Raw genomic sequence first — 19,632 nt, 5'->3', positions numbered from 1 at the left:
AAATACATTTTTCTTTGTTTGCTATAATCCCTTCATAAATTATAAGGAAGTGGACAAATTATAAGAAAAAAAGGAGTAGAAAGAATAAAAGATTATCTGAGACCCATTTTTGAAAATAATTTATTTATAGAGTTTATAAAATAGAGTTTTATTAGTTCATGTTATTTTAGGAGAAAAAAAATAATTTTACCTAAAGTTAACAATCATATTAAATAAAAAGATACTTATTTGGAAGAGAACAGGTAATATTCTCCTGTCTCAAAATATCTCTTCTACTACACTGACACATGACCAACAATTTATACTGTGTAATTCTGTAGGTCATAGTCTGGAACACATCACATAAAATGTAATGTAACCAATTAGACCATGTATCAGACTCTTCTTATGCACCAACTCCTTCAGATTTTGTCCCTCTTGCCCATTTGTGGTTCCAGCTGCTTTTGGGTGCCCTGGAGCTCCAACCATTGTCAGGAAAGTACAACTTGACCTCACATCACCTCCTGCTCAGTCTGCATAAATAACCCCCACCCTCCTAACTTCCCTACTGATACCCAAGGGTGAGTATCAATAAGCAAGACCTGCACCACCTCAACCTGAAAGTGTTATAGACTATGTCCAGTGGGATGAAATTTTGACCAGTGGAAGATGGGAACAGGAGATTATGTCTTCCCCGACCCATTCCACTAAACTGAGAAATGACTTTTTAGACAATGGTCCTCAAGATCCAGCAATGAGCCACATTCTCTAATTGTCCCTCCTTCCTTGCCTCGCTCCCTATGTCTCTCACTCTAGCTCCCTAAAGTTATGCTCCCTAGTCAAGCAGTAGAATATAATACTTACTTCAGGCTCTGCTTTCTGGAGAATCTAGACTAAATATACATTTCCATGGAATACCTTAGGTCAGTTATCTCTATTTATGTAATGTTTGATGGTTCACCAAAGTACTTTCAGAATAATATCTCACTGAAACTTTTAATATGAGCTTTTGGAAACAAGGAAAATGAGAATAAGTAATTCATTCTCTTGATAAAGTATGAACCAATTACACAAAACAGATAACTTCAAACTTTTCAAAGCTATATGTCTCTAATCCAGACAGCTTTCACTGGGCTTTAACCCCTAAGCCTTTATTTTTTAGGGATTTAGTTGAGATCTCACCAGACTTGTAATTAAACAAGAATTTCTGCCCATTTCTCATCCTGTTGTTTCCATTTATTCTCTTCTCTGTTTCCTCCTTTTTATGTATTTGTTTCAAGGAGCCTGACATTACCTTGCTTTGTACTCATGTATCTTAGACATATTCTTATCTTAAGAGTGTATGTGGTGGTTATGGCCACGGGCATGAAGACAGACTACCTGGGCTCATTATTCCAGCTCTGTGACTTATGAACCTTGTAGCCCTGTGGAAGTTGCTTAATTTCCATGGATTTTCGCTCATCTATAAAATTAGGATAAAAATAGTGCCTACATCAGAAGATTTTTAAAAGGATTAAATGAACAAATTTAATTACAGCAATGCCTGGAAAATATTAAACATATAACCACAAATTTGTTGACTTCTTTCTCTTTGCTACTATAATTCTTCAGAGAGAAGGAGGAATCACAAAGTTAAAGTCAGAAAGACTTGGATTTAAACCTTGGGTTCACAACTGAAGAGTTGCTTGACCTGAGCAAGTCACTTAGCTAATTCTGTAAGTCTACTTAATATCTTGGTCCCTTTGTGAACTTCCTTATGTCCATAATCCCTTCTCTTAAACCCTCAGAGTTAGGATATGTTTAGAAACTCAAAATTTGTCATATTTTAGAAATGTAATAAGGTACCTACAGTGTATTTTAATAACATCCCCAGCTGGAAATTAGTACAGCACTATTAATCAAACACATTAACATTTTTACTGAAAAACTTAGAAAAACTTACAGAAGATGGAATAAATTTAAAAACCTAAAGAAATGGTGGAATCAGATCAGGTTTTACCACTAAACAAGCTTGCCATATGCTTACAATCTCTTTGTTTTTCTGAATTGCAGAAAATGGCACTTTGGATGGAACTGAATCTCCAATGACCTCCAAGACACAAGCCCCTTACTGTGACATGCCCAACTGTGAAGGACACGATTTTCTTCCAAAGCTCCTTCTTTCCTTCCTGTATTTCCCATGATGCTCGAGAGGCAGGGTTCTGGCCCTGCATTTGCGCTTACTACTGCTCCACCAAGAAATTCCCCTTTTCCTTACTCATATTCTTCACCTAGTCCGTATATAAACATTTATGAAGTTCCTATAGATGTTAACCAAAAGAGGAACACAATTCCATAAGACATAATTTACTATCTAGGACACAGAAACATAAAAATGTCGAAAGAATGACAATATTCTATAGAGATCCTCTGGTAGAAATAGGTGGGTGTTTTATATGGCTTCCTCTCCTCATTATATACTTAGACTAAGCCATTTGAGAAATGGTCTTACTCATAAATAGGCACTAAATAATTGTCACAAAACTGCAGACAGTTCCTTCTTTTAAAATGCTATAAATATTCAAGCAAGGTTTCTTTTAAGATGTCTCTAGGGTTCTGCATTCTAACAAATAAAAAATATTACCTATTAAATTACTTGCTAAAACTTACTTTTCAATTGGCATGAAAATCTATGTTTCTTTAAGCATGAATCTGAAGTTAGACTCTGTTGACAATGGAAAACCCTTTATATGTAAAAGGACAAATTGTTCTTATCATTTGGACCCACTCATGGTCATATTTCTTTCTAGGACATTTTTGCATTATCTCATTATATGACATATTTCATGAAGGTTCTCAAAGACGAAACCGAAACTGCATTTAATTCAAAAAGAGATTAGTCAAATCCATTACTTGGCATCTGTTAGAGGTGATGACCACTCTGTGAGGCTATAATATTCAGTCTTCAGCTCTCCACTCAGTTTTCTGTGGTGCTAAAACCTGTTCTTTGGGTTTGATTTTTTTTTTTACATCAATAAACATTTACCTCTGTGTGTGGCTCTCACCTCAGAGGTGTTCAAATATTTGTTCCATCATCGTCACCCTTAGTCATTATTTATTGAGCACACCACCCTGTCCCCACCGTGTCCCCCAGTGTCAGGCATGCCTCACAGCTGGGCAATGCATCTCTCAATATGATCCTATCTGTTTCCCTCTTTCAATACTCATACATCAGACAACACAAGTAATCTTTGAAATCCCAGGCTAGTGTCATTATTGAAATAGAAAAGATGGACATCTTTTAAATATTCTTTTTTTTTTTTCAGTTTCTTCTCCCACCTCGTGTGAGCCAGCTCAAAAAGAGTTAAGTTTGTCAAGTAGAGTAAATAGAAAGGGAATAGAGTCCTATACGAGAAGCAGCTCAATTCCACTTTTTTTCAAGTTGAAAAGTCAACCCTGTGATTGCAGCATTTCTTTCCAGCCTTCCCTTCTGAAACTCCAAGAAAAAAAAACAGAGTAGCTTAAACACGTATTGCACACTTATCTTGTTTTAGACCTTGAACGTCAAGGTGATGCCTTGAGCAAATATTTAGCCAGGCAAATGGTAATCTTATCAAAAGAAGGATTTATAAGAGAAATACTAGCACAAAGTTCCCTGTAATGGGTGAATGGCACTGGGTAATCATCTCTATTCTTCTCACTGATATTTGACAACATCCTTCTCAGCGACAGCTGCTTTATCTCTGCCTTTAATGACCATAAAACAGAAAATCTTGCATAATTCAGCAAGAGTATTCAGAAGGACCTCCGTCTGTCTGATGATGTCTGCTTTGCTGAACAGTTTCTTTCTCAGGGATTTCTTGACTAACAGGTGCATCATTATACACACCAACAATTGGCAGAGTGAGGAGCGCCATAATTCAGTGTGCAGTGCCTTATGATAACTACATAAAAAAATGAACTTCCTTAAGGAAGAAAAAAATGGAGAACCATTTAACTTGTCCAAATGCATTTAAGCTGATGTTTTAGGGAAGACAATTTAGATTCTGAACAAGTATTTGTGGCTCAATCTCAATCTTCCTTCCACACAGCTCTGGGTTTTGCTCACAAACAGAACTAAGTTTGGGCAACGTTATGTTTCCCTTTGTAGGCTTGCACTATTTCTGAGTTAATACAGACTGGGAGTGCTTAAAATACTGATCAAGTTAAACTTGGGTCTTGAGAAACTCCATTCAGCCAAAAGGAAAATAAAATAAAAGTTTCACCTATGGAGAAGTTACCATAGCTACAATGAGGGCAAATTCAAACCTTGATTTAAAATCCAGTTAAGTGTGCAGTCCATGAACTTTGTAATGCATCTTTGTATCTCTGAACTTTTACTACTGAAACTAAAAGCTGGAATTGCCAAAGTCTTCCTTAGACATGGGCTTTGGAGAAATTGGGGAAGGATGTACAGGAATACAACATTAAGGCCTTTAATAGTACATAGAATGTCGAATAATACATAGTGTACAGATTGTTAGAACATACACAAAATATGAAGTGTTAGGTTGGAAAGCCTCATAACAATCAAGAGGTCTAGAGTTCTGACCCATGGCAGATTATGTGACCTCAGACTCATCCCCTGGATTCAGTGACAATGATGATAGCTATCCTCTCTACCAGGTATCACAAAGGTTTGTAAGAATCAAGTGGAATAATACAGGGTATCATTTAAGAAAGAATAATGTGCTATACCATCATGAAGCAAAGTCATTATTGATGAAGTTGATATTGATATTTTACTGAGAAGCAAAGCTGCCATGATGGTGAAATATCTCTCAAATAAAGTCCTTCTTTGGGTAGACAGCCACTGCCAGTGTTAGACCTCATTATCCTTTGTGCTGACTCTTGTAATAGTCCCTCCTGAGTTCTCTGTCTCTGATCTTCTAATACATTAAGTCTCTCTAGGCTCCACCCAGTGGCAATTATAATCGCATCACTCTTTCTCTTAACACACTTCTGAAGATTCCCCATTGCCAGGCCCAGCTGCTTAGCTTAGAACCACAGTAAGAGAGAACATGAAAGTTCCATCAACCAAGAGTTCCGTCAACCAAATGACATGCCCACATATCAGGAACTAATCAGTGGGCACCAGACAACCCTAGCAAAGCCCTCAGTTGTTTCTCAATCTCATGCTCATTGTTCCCCCTCAGGCACCTGCAGCTTCCAGCTGCTGAAAGATCTGGTTGCTCCTTAACCTGCCAACTCACCATCCTCAAGCACTGTTAGCCATTCTCTCCTTTATTTCTCCAGCAGGCAGTGTGTTTCCATCTCAGCCTTGAAATTTAATTCTTTATTTCTGAGACTGCCCTCCATGCAAAGTCACAAAGCAAATGTGTGTGTTTTTCCCCCTTGTCAATGTGATTAATTAGAAAAGGACTGGCCCAAAATAATTAGTTTTTGTTGAATGAATGGACCTGCCATCTACCATTAGCTTATGCTGCTTACAGTGCACAGGAGTTACTATAGATACAGATGATACCTTAATTCCAGTGATTCTCTTTTCTCATTGAATCCTTCAAAGTCCAAGTAAGACTCAAACAAGTCTTTTTATAACTCCATATCATAGATTTTCCATGATTACATATTAAATTAATGAACAAAAATGACTCTAAACTACTGACCCTCTTTCTTTCCCAATTTAATTTAGTTAATTTCTAACAAAAGCTTATTCTGGCCCTAATTTCAAAATATTTTTTATTTCTCATAACATTTTAAAACCTTTCAAAGTGTATTAGTTCTGCTAACAATCACCAAGCGTTTACCTTGTCCTATAGCTCATTCTCTTGCCTAGATGTTCTATTTCAGCATTAACCTTGCAACCTGCTCTGGTCTACCCTATTTTTTTTTTTCCTTTTCCAAATGGGGTGATAGGACATGAGTGCACACTATATCTTTATCTCTCTTTGTTGGACAATTTTACAGCATAAGATATTGGAGAAAATATTGACCTTGCTTTTGGAAGACCTGATTTATTCCTCTTCAGGACTGGCTACATAATCTTCAGGACCCAATGCAAAATAAAAATGAAAATGTTTTCATCCTTTGATCAAAACACAGGAAAAAAGTTTTTCCCTTTCTTTTGTGGTCTCTCTCACTGGGCCTGTCAAGGTGTTTTTCATTCTCTAATAGATCTGATGGGGGTAGATCTACTTAATGCTGCACACCTCGTATGTGAGGCCACTGCCAGAGTGACTGCAGAATCTTACAGATATTTCGGTTCCACAGTTTAACACTAATGACACACATCCAATCCTGACCCTCCCCAGTACCTATGCCAGAGCCCTGCTAGGGTGGGCTCAAGGGAACAAGGGTGGGTTCTATTGGGTGGGAACAAGGAAGCAGAAAGATGAGAACCAATCCTGGAGAAGTGAGGAGAAGGCAGGATGGGGGATCACACATGAACACAGGCTCTAAGCCCCCTGCATTGTCCCATCAGACTAAACTTACAAAATAGAACTTCAAATAGAAAATTAGTAAGGGCTTCAAGATGGAAAATACAGAGCAGAAGGTCCTGTGGGACTGCCCTAATTGCACACAAGATAGCCTTGCCTCTTCACTTTCAATACTATCTACTCCCAAGGAAAAAATACTCCCGGGGCCTCTGTCTAGAAGACCCCTCTCACAATTTTCTTGTAGGGTTAAATCAAAAAATGTTTGTAACTTGCTGCATCTGTTGTGAATTATCATCCATAACAAATGCTTAATGTGCCAGTGGTTTGGAGCACAGCATGGCCTCCTGAGTTCAAATCCCAACTTCGTTTCTTGCTTGCAATGGAGACTTGAGACCATGATACTTGTCATTTACTTTAGAATACACCAGTCCGTATGTTGGGATAAGCATGTGCAGTGTTTACTTAAGTCAGTACAATGCCCAGGTGCTATCCAAAAAAGTGCATTTGAGAAATGATCAGCCAACACATGAATGCACAGTCCAGAAGGCAGCTAGCTTTCTTTCAGAAAAGACACATTCCTGGTACTGCTACAAACATCCCTATACCTGACTCCTCTACTGATTATCAAAATATATGACTTTTTAAAATTATTAAAAATAATGACATGTTAATCAACATGATAAATACTAGCAATAGCCTCTCCTTGGTGGAATTAAATGCATTTAGGATAGCTGAACTGTCTAAGATGATTTATGAATACTCCTCACTCTTGATGATCAGGATATACAAGTCTTGTGCAACCTACACACTTAGAAACAGCACATTAGTCTAAATTCCTCAACCATCTGGTGTCCAGCATAAAACTCTGGAGTTGTGAGCTTTATGCCTGTGCTCTTGGCATCTGCTTCAGGAAACCTCTCCTGCAAAGTAATAGTTGGATAGTGGGTTGGGACATCTTTTAGTCAACAGATCATATGAATTAACTTTTTTAGTGTATGTGAATAAATGTTGAGTTAATATGTGACATATGTGCATTAACATCTGATCTAAGACTCATGCCTTAGTTTGACAGGGCTGCCATGGCAAAGTACTACAGACTGCGTGGCTTACAGAAATGTATTTTCTCACAATTCTAGAGTCCAGAAGTCTGAGATCAACATGTTGGCAAGTTTGGATTCTTCTGAAGCTTCTCTCTTTGGCTTGTAGATGACTGTCTTCTACGGTGTTCTTACATTGTCTTCCTTTTGTTCATGTCTGTGTCCAAATTTCCCCTTCTTATAAGAACACCAGTCAAATTGGATCAGAGCCCACCCTAATTACCCTATTTTAACTAAATTACCTCTTTAAAGTTCCTATCTCAAAATACAGTACCTCAATACTGAGGTACCAGGAGTTTGGAACTTCAACATAAGAGCTTTGAGGAACACAGCTCAGCCTGTAATGGCTTGTGTTCATTACAATGTGCCAGGGGGGCTTGGAAAGTAAGTAATTTTCAGTACCTCAAACTTTTTGGCCACTATTATTATTTACCAAGAACAATCTAAGAGATGTGCTTGTCTAAGCAGGCTTGGGTCAATTCACAGTCCTTGGAAAATCCACTTGCTGTTTCTATGCCTCAGTATCCTCTTGGGATAATAAAAGTATGTGCTTCATAAGATTGTTTTAATGATTAAATATGTTAAGGAATATAAGGTATTTAAAACAAATGCCTGGTGAATTGTGTTTGCCATTATTAAAATTATTACAAATTATCAAATCAAAGATTAAATTAATGAATGAGAAAAAAAAATGAATGAGTCAATCAGTAAGACTAGTTTTACTCTTTCATTTACAGAAGAGTAAATTAGAAGGAAGCAAGGTTCAATAACATTCTCATGTCACCCAGCTTTTCAGAGATACATCCTGCATAAGAACTTAGGTGCCCTGACTCAAAATCCAATTTTCTTTCCCTTTACTGTTTCACATGACTCCTTTTAAAGGTCAACTTCACAAATGTCCACTGAAGTATGATTTCCACCTGGTCGTACCAAAAGGATAAAGAAAATGTCTCTGACATTTTCTGAACTGAAAATGAACTAAGATGATTCTATTTCAATTTTGAGGTCTGTGTATATTGTGTATGGCTGATTTTAACTTAGTTTGAACTATTATTCAATTTAATTATTTAATAAATACTAATTGAGCCAAGCATGCCACTGAAAGAATGTCACATAAGTGTCACTGAAAAGAGCTACTTTAAGCCAATTTGATCAGACCCCATTTGGTGGACCTTAGTAGCTGCCAACAGTTACAGGTTAGTTATTCCTCCACATAACCTATACCTATCTCTTTTGCAGACTCAGTGGAGTCCTAGGTCTCTTTTCTCTTTACAGTTCCCAAAATTGCCTAAGAGTCACAATACAAGATTAAGCTAAACCACTCTCAGAGTAAGGCAACAAAGACCCCTCCAAACCTTTGGTAGGACACAGGACTATTCAGGGGTCAAGGCCAGGGGACCATTTTCAAGGACCAAGAGTAAAAGATCTGCTAGATTTTATGCTTTCCCTATTCATGCAAAGCAGGATTTTCTCTAAGATATATTTGACAATCAACATATTTTTAATACCACTAATTTCAGTTATGTGGCCTCTCTCAACAGTCATTGTACTGATTATTAAAGCCTCTAGTGATAAACTGAGTAAAGGAATTCCAAGAAGCTCCATCAGAGTAGCTGTTTCTGAGTGCATCTGTTCTGATTAACAGGAGAGGCCCTTTCGTGGGATATGAATGCTGCATAAGGACCGCTGACTAACCTCAGGGTGTAGATTGAAACCAGCACACACATTTTATCACACTTTCCATGTTAAAATGTTTTAACAAATTACAGACATAATAACTACCATGCTATTAGCTGGCCTATATGAAAGCAGAGAGGTGGCCTTTCTAGAAAAAGCAGAAAATGAAGCCATGTTGAATGATTCTCCTACAGAAGATACTCACTAACAAATTTGCTCCATGAAGAGCAAATGAAAACATATATTTAAAGATACAAAAATTCTCCCAAAGATGAGAAATACAATTAATACACACAAATGTGTGTATACATATATACATATATACACAATGTGTGTCCATGCACACGCTCTGGGATTTTCTATATAGAAATGAATATCTTTTAGTGCAACTAATATTTTTTCAGCTTTATTGGTTCAGAGAATGATAGGTTTCAAGGTATGTACTCCCTTCACACAAAATATGTTTAGGAATCTAGAAAAAGATAGTTACTCCCAAAGATCTAAGTACAGTATTTATTAACTAATTGTACAATTTTAGATCTATTATATGTTAGATATGAGGTGTTATCTAGTACATTATTTACATGTTTATAGATACTTAGATACTAAGCAAGGGATTAAAAAAGTATTTGACTTGTGTTTTAAAAAAAATAGTCCATTTAACAAAGAAAACTTGCATAATCCCTTCAGTTATATAATAAGCACATCAAAGCCTCCCACTCTTGTAGGAGGAATGAATTATGGATATATTCTAAAAACAGGGAAGATACTGTTAATGCATGGCTCTATGATACCTCCTTGAAATATCACAAGAACATTGTTCTTATTACAAATAAGGGATGGAGATGACTCAAGTTCTACCAGAATACGGCTCTGAGACTGGGACCATTTTAGATAGATCATGTATATACAAAAGGGTCCAGCACAGTTCCTCCCACATAAGAATTACAGATTCTTGTTTGATGATTTGATGATAATAGCATTAAATTCTAATATTCCACAAGGTTTCTGGATAGGCATGAAAAACCAAAAGAGAAGGAATATATGTGACTGTACAGACTCAAGTTAAGCACTATAGGGAACCCATGATTACCTTATAGCTATGCTATTGTTTTCCTTGTTTCCAAAATGGATGTGGATTTTTGAACCCTAAGATGGAAGAGTATTTAAAGCTGTCCAGCCAAGTGTTTTATTGTTTGCCTTGTTTTAATTTTTGGCCATGAAAATCTTTTAAATAAAGCAAAAGCTCCATAATGGTACTTAAATATTTAAATTATTATTCTGGTGGCACTTAGAGGGCTGATCGAAGGGGGAGATTGGAACAAGATAGCCCACTAGAGAGCTGTGATGAGAACCATAACTCAAGTAGTAAGAATGAAGAAAAGAGTATGAATTCAAGAGATATTTAGAAGTGAGACTCAACATGTGGGCATAAAGGAAAGGAAGATGTTGGGTTTGAATTCTAGCCTTCCAGCATGGGTACCTGGTGGTGATACAGAAGTGGATTTCTAGGAAGGAAATCCATTTGGGAAAAAGAGAATTGGGGTGGAAGATAATGTGTTACATCCATCTGTGTTGACTGTGAGAAATGTAATGACAGCAAATGAGGGCAGTCTCAGCCTCTACACACACATCTTTTGTTCTGATTTGCAGATACCCATTAATTTCATCTCATAGTAAGCCCCTCGTTATGAGAAACTGTCAACTGGAAAAAATTTAGAACCAGAATAGATGGTTTTTCTCCACTAACTCTCTCTTGGTCTCCCAATACTGCCATAGCTGTATGATCCCAGAAAACTGGGGGTCATGATTGATTGACATACCTGGCTCTTTTGGAGTGCGTGTGTGTGTGTTCTAAATCTTTCTCACTTTTCTCATTTCCAGTAATAAGTCTTAGATTTTTACACACTTCCTGAGATCATCTGAAGTCTATCCTTAGCTAATAACAAGCTCCTTCCATTCACTAACTGCTGGAGAATCAATCATAACACACCCATCCTAACCCATGTCCAAATGGGCACTATCACTTTGAGTAATAAGTAAGCTTCAACTTCTATAAAAACTAGAAAAACAAATTGACTAATATTTTTTTTCTTTTGGAATCATCAAAGCAGGCCATTATATTCACATTATTTGGTCAACAAGGCCACAGCTTCTGATCCCTTCTGCAGGCTGTACTTTCAATATGAAGAGGCACTATGCAGGCATGGGAGAAGATTGTTAAACCCATACAGTTGGTTGAATTACTGGGATGTCACTCCCTGACTCTGGTGTAAGCAGTGGTAATTTTTTGTAAAGAATTATTTTGTGTTCCTTTATTTTGTGTTCCTTTATTTACATGGAAGGTGATTAGAATTATTACTTTTGTCAATTTTTATCACTCATGATCAGAAAAATATTATCTACATTTGTTTGAAGAAAAAGAAATAGGTCAGATATCCAGGATGGGTCATAAGCCCATAGCAGATTCAAGATTCAAGAAAAATGGGTTTGAGGGAGGGAATCTGTGCTTTTCTTAAAGATTTTTTTAAATAGCCACAGAGAAAAGATGGTAGGTAGAAGAAAGAGAGAAGTACAAGTCTGAAATTCAGAAACAGTCTTGGCCTACAGCTATATAAATTGTTCTTTCAAGGTAAAAGTAGTTGTAAAATTAGAGGAAAGGGCAAGATCACCCAGAGATACAAGGTAAGGTCTTGAGAAAAGAAAGCTAAGGTAAAACCTTGGATAATACCACCATTTAAAGTGTCACAGAAGACCATTAGAAGAAGGAAACCAGGAAGAGGTGGCAAGAGGTAAAAGTGAACTAGAAAATAATAGCATTATGGACATCAAAGGAGAGAGAGTTTCAAAATCTGAAGAACAATAAACAAAATCAAAGTTTGTGTAAAAGCCATATAAGATGAAAACTAAGAATCGTTTATTGAATTTGTCATTTAGAGAGTCACTACTTGACTTCGTGAGGTTTTAATGAAGTGGTACAGACACAATCGTGATTGCAAAACATTGTAGACAAATCAGGATTGAGTAAATGCAGACACCAAGTGTAATCTGTCAGACAAACATTTGATTAAGAAGGGAGAGAAAAAGATAGTGTGATAGCTAGGGAAGGGTACAAAGCTAAGGAGAAGGTCTTGTTTTATATGTACATGTTTGTGCACAATTGTTTTATTATTAGGGTAAAGTAAAAATCCAAATGTATAAAGTGGAGAAAATCAGTAAGTGGACAGGAAAACAGAATAGTCAGAAATGAAAGAAGGGTAATTGATTGTATTAGTTTGCTTGGGCTACTGTAACAAAAAGAAAAAGAAAAAAAAAAAAGACCCACAGATTGAGTGTCTTAAACAACAGATTTATTTTGTCACAGTTCTAGAGGCTAGAAGTCCAGGATCCAGGTGCTGGCAGGTTCAATTTCTTCTGAAGCCTTTCCCCTTAGCTTGCAGATGCCTACCCTCTTGTTGAATCCTCATATAGTTTTCCCATGAACATGTATGCCTGGTGTCTCTTTCCGTACCCAAATTTCCTCTTCTTATGAGAACATAAGTTTAGATTAGATTAGCACCCAGCCTAAAAACTTCATTTTAATTTAATCACTTCTTTAAAGTACCCAACTCCAAATATAGTCACATTTTGAGATACTGGAGGTTAAGGTTTCAACATAAGAATTTTGGCAGGGGAGGACACAAATCAGCCTATAATACTCGTGGGGAGAATGCTAGGGTGGAGCTGTGGGGAAAGGGGGGCATTTTTCAGGTTTAGCTACTTAAATTGTCACAATAGTTGGTGGCTGGTAACAATGGCGACAGAAACAATCACTTGGACCTCCTGCCATTCCAGGAGAACATACTCCATCTTATACTGCAAACATATATATCTAGAGGCTTTTTTTCCCCCCATTTTATAATATATTCCAAAGTCCTTATCACCCCTATGCTAGTGTATCGAGATTATTCTCTACTTCAGTCAATAAATACTTGTTGAGTACCTATCTTGGTGCCAGGCACCATGCTTTTTGTGAAAATAGAATCTCAATTTATTTTTTGATATCAAACGCATATTATTAAACTAAACTTGTTGGCTTTAATTGATTCAACCTCTAACTTGCTCTGTTTTCTATTCTGATCATCTTAATACTTATACATTATTGTGAAAAGATTGAGATAAATTAAAAGTATATATTACAATAGAGTAAATATAGAAATCAATAACAGAAAGAAAAATGGAAAAATCTCTAAATACATGGAGATTAAATAACACTTCTAAATAACACATGAGAAAAAAGACAGATCTCAAGAGAAAGTTTAAAAATAGATTGAAGTAAATGAAAATGAAAACAAAAGTTATCAAAATTTGTGGGGTACAACAAAAGTAGTACTTCAAGGGAAATTTATGACATGAGCTATTAGAAAAGAAGAAAGATCTAAAATCAATAATCTAAGTTTTCACCTTAGGAAACTAGAAAAAGAATGGTAAATTAAATCCAAAGTAATAATGAGAAGAGAAATAACAGAATTAGTGCAGAAATCAATGAAATTTAACACAGGAAGTCAATAGAAAAAAACAACAAAACCAGAAGCTGTGTTTTTTTTAAAGATCAATACAATTGATAAGCCATTAGTCAAGCTAACTTAGAAAACAAGAGAGAGAAAGCATATTACTAATATCCAAAATGAAACAGGGAACATCACTACAGATTCTATATTCTACATTGAAGAGATAGTTTAAAAATATCATAAATAAATCTATGCCCATGAACTTAAAAGCTAGATGAAATGGACCAATTCTTTGAAAGACACAAGCTGCTAAAACTCACATGAAAAAAAATAGATGATATGAATAGGTCTATATCTATTTAAGAAATTGAATTAATAATTAATAATCTCCCCAAACAAAAAGCACCAGGCCAAGATAAATTCACTAATGAATTACACCAAACATTTAAGGAATTATACCAATTTTCCTCAATCTGTTTTAGAAGGTAGAAGCAAGGAGAATGCATCATAACTCATTCTATGAGATCAGCATTGCCTTAACAACAAAACCAGATAAAGATATTATAAGAAAACAAAACTACACACCAATATGTCTCATGAATATAAATGCAAAAATCCTCATCAAAACATTAACAAATGGACACCAACAATGTATAAAAAGAATTATGAATTACTGAACTCTACATCTGAAACTAACGATGTTGGCTAATTGAATTTAAATTTAAAAAAATGGGTGCCTGGGTGACTCATTCGGTTGATCATCTGACTTTGGCTCAGATCATGATCTCAGGGTGCTGGGATCAAGCCCTGCATCTGGCTCCCTGCTCAGTGGGGAGTCTGCTTCTCCTTCTGCCCCTCCCCTCACTCGTGCTCACTTTCTCTCTCCTCTCCCCCAAATAGATAAATAAAAAATCTTAAAAAAAAAAAAAGAATTATACACCATGACCAAGTGTGATTTATCAGGTATGTAAGGCTAGTTCAACATTAAAAAATCAATTAATATAGTCCATTGCATCTGCAGGATAAAAAAGAAAAATCACGTGATCTTATCAATAGATGCAGAAAAAAGATTTGACACCCATTTATTATAAAAACTCTCAGTGAACTAATAATGGATAAGACTTTCCTCAATCTGATAACAAATACCTACCAAATAATCCTACAGCTAGCACCATACTTAATGGAGAAAAACTGGAAACTTTCTCATTTAGATCAGGTATGGCCCAGGGTGTCCCCTCTCACCTCTCCTTTTCAACATCATCTTGGAAATTCTAGCTAATGAAATAAGACCGGGAAAGGAAATAAAAGATATACAGATTGGAAAGGAAGAAAGAAAACTGTCTTTCTTCACAAATGACCTGATTATCTACATAGAAAATTGGAAAGAATCAACAACAACAACAACAACAACAACAAAAAACTCCTAGAACTAATAAGCGATTATAGTACTGTTGCAGGGTACAAGGTTAATATACAAAAGTCAATCACTTTCTTATTATATCAGCAATGAACCAGTGGAATTTGAAATTAAAAACACAATATCACTTACATTAGCCCCGAGAAAAGGTGAAATACTTAGGTATAAATCTAACAAAATATATACAACAAAATATATGAAGAAAATTATAACTCTGATGAACAAAATTAAAGAAGAACCAAATAAATGGAGAGATATGCCATGTTAATGGATAAGAAGATTCAATATTTTCAAAATTACAATTCTTCCAACCTTGATCTATAGATTCAATGCAATCCCAATCAAAATCCCAGAAAGTTTTGTGAATATCAATAAAATAATTCTAAAATTTATATGAAGAGGCAAAAAAGCAGATTAACCAAAATAATATTGAAGGAGAACAAAGTTGGTGGACTGGCACTATTTGATTTCATGACTTACACTGAGCTGCAGTGATCGAGACAGTGTGGTATAGAGAGGCAAAAAGATAGACAAATAAATCAATGGAATAGAATGGAGAGCCCAGAAGTAGATCCACATAAATGTAGTCAACTGATCTTTGACAAAAGAGCAAAGGCAATACAACAAGAAATGGCAATCTTTTCCACAAATGGTGCCAAAACAACTGAACATGCAAAAATAGATAATAATAATAATAATAATAATAATAATCTAGACATAGACCTTACACTTTTCACAAAATTTCACTCAAATAGATCATAGACCTAAATGTAAAATGCAAAACTATGAGACTCCTAGAAAATAAAATGGGAGAAAACCTAGATGACCTTGGCTTTGGTGATGACTTTTAGATACAATACCGAAGGCACAAGCCATGACAGAAATTGCTACTAAGTTATACAAATTGAAAAAAGAAAATCATTCTGTGAAACAGAATGACAAAAGAATGAGAAGACAAATCATAGACTCAGAGACGATATTTGCAAAAGACACATCTGATAAAAAACTGTTACACAATATATAAAAGAACCGCTTAAAACTCAAGAATAGGGGGTGCCTGGGTGGCTCAGTTGGTTAAGCGTCTGCCTTCGGCTCAGGTCATGGCCCCAGGATCCTGGGATTGAACCCCACATCGGGCTCCCTGCTCAGCAGGGAACCTGCTTCTCCCTCTCCCTCTACCTGCCACTCCCCTGCTTGTGCTCTCTCTCTTGCTAGCTCTCTCTCTGTGTCAAATAAATAAATAAAATCTTTAAAAAAAAACCCCTCAAGAATAAGAAAACAAACACAATTTAAAAATGGACCAAAGACCTTAACAGACACTTCACCAAAGAAGATATACAGATGTCAAATAAACATATGAGAAAATGTTCCACATCGTGTGTCATCAGGGAAATGCAAATTAAAACAATGAGACACTACTACACATCTATCAGAATGGCCAATCTAGAATGCGGACAACATCAAATGCCTGCAAGTATGTGGAGCAACAGGAACTATTATACATTGCTGGTGGAAATGCAAAATGGTACAGTCACTTTGGAAGTCAATATGCTGGTTTCTTATAAAACTAAATATACTTTTACCAAAAACTATCCTGCAATTATGCTCCTTAGTATTTATTCAAAGAATTTGAAAATTTATGTTGACACAAAAACCTGCGTACAGATGTTTATAGCAGTTTTATTCATAAGGTTGTACATTCATATCAAATATATAACCTTAATGAAAATTTTCTAAATATTTCTATAATTGAGTTTTAATCATGTAGATTTTAGCGAATTTTTCAATATACTCAGCTTGATTTTTAAGCCTGAACATTAGTAACATTAAGATATACTTGAAATATTTATAACAAGATAAAAATCTGAGATTATTAACTTTATTCTCTATCATGAATCTTATATATTTTGTGAATAAAAAACACAGGAATCAGATCTCCTCAGTAACCAAGAGTCATTAATTCTTTGTTAATGCAACACACTTTTGCTCTTTGGCATTATTATAATGAAGAACTGTATTTTACAAAAGCAAGTCAAGCAAATACATTAAATCATGACCTCTTTACTTTGCACTACTCTAGTTTAAGTGCCCTGAAATGAACTTCTTAGTTAATTAGCATTCTTCTGTTTGTCACTTTAAGTAATTACTCTTCTCAATTTAGCTGAAGTGTTATATGTGAGGCGCTAAGAGCTTGGAAACAGACCCACCTGATGAATTAAGTTCACTTAGGAACAAAGCAGATAGTTGTATTCAGGAGTCAAAGGAGCAGCCTGTTGGGAGGTTTGGAGCAAAGTAATGGGAATAATTAATGTCTCTTGCTCCAATAATTGTATTGGAAGCATGGATTTCAAATATCCATTAATTTAAGTGGTCTTTATTCCATCATTAAGCAAACTACAGATTTGGCACTGACTTTTGCATACACTTAGCACAAATAGACCATGTTGTACATATATGCCCTTGGGAGTGATTGTCATAAGAAGCTTCAGAGGCTCTCCACGTCTGTGCCTCTTGTGTGGAATGCTGTAGGCAGGGATGGGCTGACTACTGTGCAAGGTCTTAAGGGCACTGCTACTTCTCTGGAGAGCAAAAATTAAGTTTTTCACCTCAAGGTCTGTTTGTTCAAGGATGATTTGTCCCTGAGAAAATTGCTTTGTAGCATCTAAGCTCATATAAGGCTTAAAATTTCAACTTAATAATTCATAAATAAAAATGCCATACTTGTTTGTGTTGAACCAGCGTGGTTTTTTTCATGTTTTAATAATTCTGAAATTGGAATGCTCCTTACAGTTTCCTTTCCTAGCCCTTCCAAATATATGTTTTAAAAGCTGATGGATTAAATCACAGAGATAAAGAAATATAGTGTCTCAACTACCTGAAGCTGATGCAATAAGCTGGATAGTTTGTTTTTGTCCTTACAAGCCCTATTACATATTAACTGAGGTACCACATGCCTTCATTCTGATCTCATACAGTTTTTCACACAAATGGATCATTAGGTACTATTATCCTCACTTGCCTGAACATCACAGAGCTGGGGAAGGTTAAAGTTTGAATTCATTCATTTACTAATTAGTCCATTCATTATTCTTCTATTAATGTAGTCAGTCAACACCTGTTTTGAGGACCTGCAATATAAATAACAATAATAATGATCATGATAAAACATAAATGTCCTGAGTACTCATTTTGGGCCAACCACTATACTAGGTACTATGGAGAGAATGGTCAATAATGAGGGTCACAGATTCAAATTATATCTAACTGACTGAAAATGCGAGCTCTGAAACCATGCTACCTTTAGAAAGCAACCTAAAATGAAGATATTTAGTTGTTCTGGCTGAGATATTTACCACTTAAATAATTATCAGGATAATATCTGCTGACCTGATCTGGTATACAAATTCCCCCAATGAGAATTCTGAAGACAATCAATTTTTGAGTCCTAGCCTTGCCTTTTATTGACTACCAGATATTGGGTACATCAATGTACTCTTCTAAGATTGTATCCCCTTCTATAAAATACTCCCATGGCCAGGTGTTTTATTGAGGGTCACTATTTTTCATAAGATAGTATAAGCTCGGCCTTCCTTTAGAGAATTCCATAGTGCCATAGAAATATCTTCACTCTAGATTTTTGTTTTTGTTTTGCTATAAAATATAACCTCAACTTCTGGACACTCAGAAATTATCAAAAGCTCATTATAAAGAATGGTACTGATGTGCATTGTCTGAAACATAAGCAGTCTATTTAATAAAAGCATTATAAATTTTCACATTTTATAAGCCAGATTTAAAGAGCTATATATTGAATGCTGCTTAGTTAATACACCTTTAAATTATAGGAAAGAACTTAGATAAGTAGTTAAATAAAGATGATAATAGATAGATAGATGATAGAGATAGATGATAGATAGATAGATAGATAGATAGATAGATAGATAGATAGATAGATAGAAATATGTTAAAATGTGGACCACTACATCATATTATCCTTCTGACAGGACAAATATAACAAATTTTGGCAGACAAGCACAAGGACAAAACTTATTAAGAAAAACAAGTCCCCTAACACAGCATATTTCCATTTCTGTGTTTGGCTCCAAAGAAGCTTAGAGCTAATTTGCAATCTATCTCTAGTAATGGTACAGCATGTTCTGGTGGGCATTTCTGTACACTTACTTTGCCTCTGCTTCTTCTTACTTCCTTGTCCTCATTTTCTCATTCCACCTACTCGCCTTGCCTACTTTTGTCCTATTGTACTGCACATATTTATATAAGTGTACCTCAGTTTATTTGAGGAATTTATAAAATTAATCATTAAAAACTAGTGTCTGAGTAACTTTATAATGGAGAAACATGGCAAGGGCTAGCTTAGCTAGGTGATTAAGGTGATTATCATCAGTGATAAATCCTGTCCCTTGATATGATGTGAAGAGAATGGCATCTTATATGGTCTTCTTTCCCAAAACCCATCACCCCAGCCTAATCATGAAAAAAAAAATCACACAAATCCCAATCGAGGAAATTCTATAAAACACCTGACCATACCTCTC

This window comes from Neomonachus schauinslandi, chromosome 9, assembly GCF_002201575.2.
Source record: "Neomonachus schauinslandi chromosome 9, ASM220157v2, whole genome shotgun sequence".
Lineage (NCBI taxonomy): Eukaryota > Metazoa > Chordata > Mammalia > Carnivora > Phocidae > Neomonachus > Neomonachus schauinslandi.
The sequence above is the reverse complement of the archived record's forward strand: the minus strand, read 5'-3'. Positions refer to the sequence as shown.